The sequence below is a fragment of the Cherax quadricarinatus genome, chromosome 8 (assembly GCF_038502225.1).
Source record: "Cherax quadricarinatus isolate ZL_2023a chromosome 8, ASM3850222v1, whole genome shotgun sequence".
NCBI lineage: Eukaryota > Metazoa > Arthropoda > Malacostraca > Decapoda > Parastacidae > Cherax > Cherax quadricarinatus.
In genome coordinates this window covers 40137207-40141656 of record NC_091299.1, presented here as the reverse complement: position 1 = coordinate 40141656, position 4450 = coordinate 40137207, and positions in this window count along the sequence as shown.

Sequence of the window (4450 nt, the reverse complement as noted above, 5' to 3'; positions counted from 1 at the left end):
TTAGAGCACACTTGCCGCATGCTCCAAGGGACTCCGACCCTATTGGGATGAAGTTATAGCAAGGGGGAAGGTCTTCATATTTGCGGATCTTCTGGGTCTCCCTTTGGCTGGCAGCTTCACCCCCTTCCAGTACGGAGTATGGCAAGTAGGTGTCTGCCAATGTGGTGGCACAGGTGTAGTCCTAGGCAATCTGCTTTCCATCCTTCCAAGGTAGCATAGTGGCTCCATCAGGACGCTTTTAGCTTCCGTCAGACATCTGCACTTGGGGTTTCCGTTGAGCTGGGCAACGGGCTGTGGCAAGGCGTCTCTTTATGATGTCATTGACCTCCTCATGTCTGGCATACTTCCCTTCTGCTGTGTGACACACGAGACCATGAAGTCCGAATTGATCAGCTGTCGCCCTGCCGCAAATACACCTATGTTCGGTGAGGATGGGGGCGGCTAGGCGAAGAGCAACACAAATCCGAATGGCCTGTGAGTCTAGTCGAGTGCCCAGGAGGAAATGGGAATAGCTAATAGGAAATCTGAGTGTGGTTGTCCTTTCCTGAGGCGTTGGAGAGCATTGTGTTGGCGATTTTTTTCATGATCGGTTTGTCCCAGTGGGACTGTTTGTGTTCTTTGGGAGGAGCTGGTCTACTGGAGGAATCTGTAAGGGTGTCCCACCGAATCGCTGCTTCAGTTAACCTGGGGTCTTGAGCTCCTACCACGTCTCTCAAGCGTTTGGGAACAATCTTCTGGGCTAATGCACTGGAAGCCAAACACGAAGACAGAAAAGCAGGTAAAGCAACATGCGTTACTTTGAGCACCCCTATACCTCCCAGTCGCACTGGGAGGGTTGCCTGATCCCATTGCTGATCCTCTAGTGACAGGTTCAGTGCCTTCTTAAAGGTTGACCTCAGGTGTGCGTCATATTCGTCGAGTGTTGGGTTGTCAAAAGAGGGTGCACACCTCAGGAAGTAAGTGAGTATTGGCATAGTAAGGCACCTTGTGAGGAGATACAGAGCATCATGGGCATCAAGATTGCTTATTCTCTCCTCCATTCTCATCAAGTCTTTCAATTTGTCCTTGAGGACAGTGTCGATGGCCTGGTGACCCAGCGGTGCTCCCAAGAGGGTACTGTTGGACGGAGTGGTAGTAGAGACTTCTGGGAGGATTCTTCGCACAGCGTTGATTATTTCCTGGTTCGCTGTGATGATTTCACACTTGGAGGGATTGAGGATGAGTCCCAAGTCTTCTCCCTGTGTTTTCACCAGTTGTAGGTCCCCTGCCAGGGACTCTTCAGTACCTGCCAGAGTGCCGTCATCCAGGTACCAGATGTTGAGCTCGCTGCGTAGGCTGGAAGTTAGTTCTATTATTGCCAAGCAGAAGAGAAGTGGAGCTAGTGGGTCACCCTGCTGAACATCCTCTGATGAGAGAATTTCATGTTCTCCAAACAACAGAATTGAGGGTTTGCTGTAGCCGGCTGAAATGAAGGGACAAAGACTGGGGAACCGATCCCGAACAGCTGGCAAGACAGCAATCTCTCTTCACCATATTAAAGGCATTTCTAAAATCAAGTTTGACTGCAGCCTTGTCTTCTGGTAGGTCCCTGATGTAGGCCCATGCCACATTTGCTGCAGCTTCGCTGCCTTGAGAGACCCCAGAGCCCAGTTGGTGTGGCTGGAGTAAACTGGCAGCTTCTAGGCGAATGTTTCTTACTGCTGCTTTGGCAACGAGACGGCGAAGAGTGTTTCCAACTGCAATGGGTCTGATTCCCCCATCCTTCTTCTTCAAAGCACATAGTGAGGCTCCAAAAAACAAAGGTTTAATTTCTTCTGGGATTCGCCCTGCCAGGCAATTGTTGACGAAAGTTGTTAACTCGGTGAGAAGAATTGATGCAGATGCACCGAGTACTGGATTTACCATCTCTTTGAGGTGCTGAGGTCGAATTCCAGTGTAACCTCCTGCAGATCCTGCTGGAAATGACACAATCGCCTTATAGACTTCCGATTCTGGCAAAATTAATTGTTCAGTGATGGGGTCTTCCTCAGGGTTGTTGTTGATGGCTATGGTGTCCCTGGTTCGATGCTTGTCTCTTAGTTCTTGGGCCGTGGTCTCATCTTTGGGGGCTACAGTGTCGTCACTTGTAATTATTCGGATTGCTCCCACTGTGTGCATGGTATGCGCATAGCATGTGTAGTGTATAGCGGTGTGTCGTTTATAGTGGGGGCTGTGCACAGAGCATAGTGGTGTATAGTGACATGTGCACAGAGCATTGTGGTGTATAGTGACTAGTCCTGGGAGGGAGTGAGTGCTCAACTTCGCCTCATCACACATCTTCCGCTCCTCCCTTTTCCCCACCACCCACCACAAGGATGGGAGACCCATGAACCACTTGCGGTATGTACCATGCGCCATATTCCCTTCAGCGTGGGCTTACCACACAGTTTGAGGTATGGCAGATGATGCAGCCAGTCTGTCACAAAGCCAGGGAAACAGTGCACCCAACCATGAAAGAAAAGACACATGTCAGGTGGGTGGAGTGTTTTGAGCACGCAACAGGGATGGCCTTATTCGTGCACACCATGGGTGTACGGGATCACACACGCCCCCAGCAGAGAGTAGCCCACAGCCTCCACAGGCAGATGACAATTCCAATGGCAACCTCCTCACTTGTGATAACCTTCTGTTGGCATTCAAATCCACTGCTAGAAGTACCCTAACCCACATCCCTAATGCGGCTCGCCCATATGTAGCAGGAAAATTCACAGACCTTATTAAGCAGGTGAATGGAGGTTCCACCAACTTAGAAGCCCGAAGCCCCATCCAAGCATGGCGCAACCTACTCCTGTTTGGCAATGTCTGTCTTGCAGTTCCTGAAAGACGAGGCAAACTGCTAACCATATCAGTCATCAAGGCAGTGTGCAACTACCGAAGAACGGATAATTGTGTCCCTCTGCCCCATAATCGCAGGAATCACATAGGAAGACCCAAGAAAAGTTCCACTAAAAACGAGAAAATCTGCGCACAGGTTAGCAAAAAAATCGAAGAAGGTAACACAGTGGGAGCAATCAGAATATTTACAAGTGACGACACTGTAGCTCCCGAAGATGAGACCACAGCCCAAGCACTAAAAAACAAGCATCCAACCAGGGATACCATAGCCATCAACAACAACCCTGAGGAAGACCCCATCACTGAACAATTAATTTTGCCAGAATCAGAAGTCTATAAGGCGAATGTGTCATTTGCAGCAGGATCTGCAGGAGGTTACACTGGAATTCGACCTCAGCACCTCAAAGAGATGGTAAATCCAGTACTCGGTGCATCTGCATCAATTCTTCTCACCGAGTTAACAACTTTCGTCAACAACTGGCTGGCTGGACGAATCCCTGAAGAAATAAAACCTTTCTTTTTTGGAGCCTCACTATGTGCTTTGAAGAAGGATGGGGGAATCAGACCCATTGCTGTTGGTAACACTCTTCGCCGTCTCTTTGCCAAAACAGCAGTAAGGAACATTCGCCTAGAAGCTGCCAGTTTACCCCAGCCACACCAACTGGGGTTTGGGGTCTCTCAAGGCAGTGAAGCCGCAGCTCATGCGGCAACGGCCTACATCAAGGACCTACCAGAAGACAAGGGTGCAGTCAAACTTGATTTTAGAAATGCCTTTAATATGGTGAAGAGACAAGTAGTCTTGCCAGCTGATCGGGATCGGTTCCCCAGTCTTTGTCCCTTCATTTCAGCCGGCTACAGCAAACCCTCAATTCTGTTGTTTGGAGAACATGAAATTCTCTCATCAGAGGGTATTCAGCAGGGTGACCCACTCGCTCAACTTCTCCTCTGCTTGGCAGTAACAGAACTAACTTCCAGCCTACGCAGCGAGCTCAACATCTGGTACCTGGATGACGGCACTCAGGCAGGTACTGAAGAGTCCCTGGCAGGGGACCTACAACTGGTGAAAACACAGGGAGAAGACTTGGGACTCATCCTCAATCCCTCCAAGTGTGAAATAATCACAGCAAACCAGGAAATAATCAATGCCATGCGAAAAATCCTCCCAGAAGTCTCTACTACAACTCCATCCAACAGTACCCGTTTGGGAGCACTGCTGGGTCACCAGGCCATCGACACTGTCCTCAAGGACAAATTGAATGGCCTGATGAGAATGGAGGAGAGAATAAGCGATCTTGATGCCCATGATGCTCTGTATCTCTTCACAAGGCGTCTAACTATGCCAAAACTCACTTCCTGAGGTGTGCACCCTCTTTTGACAACCCAACACTCAACGAATATGAATCACACCTGAGATCAACCTTTAAGAAGGCACTGAACCTGTCACTAGAGGATCAGCAATGGGATCAGGCAACCCTCCCAGTGCGACTGGGAGGTATAGGGGTGCGCAAAGCAACGCATGTTGCTTTACCTGCTTTTCTGTCTTCGTGTTTGGCTTCCAGTGCATTAGTCAAGAAGA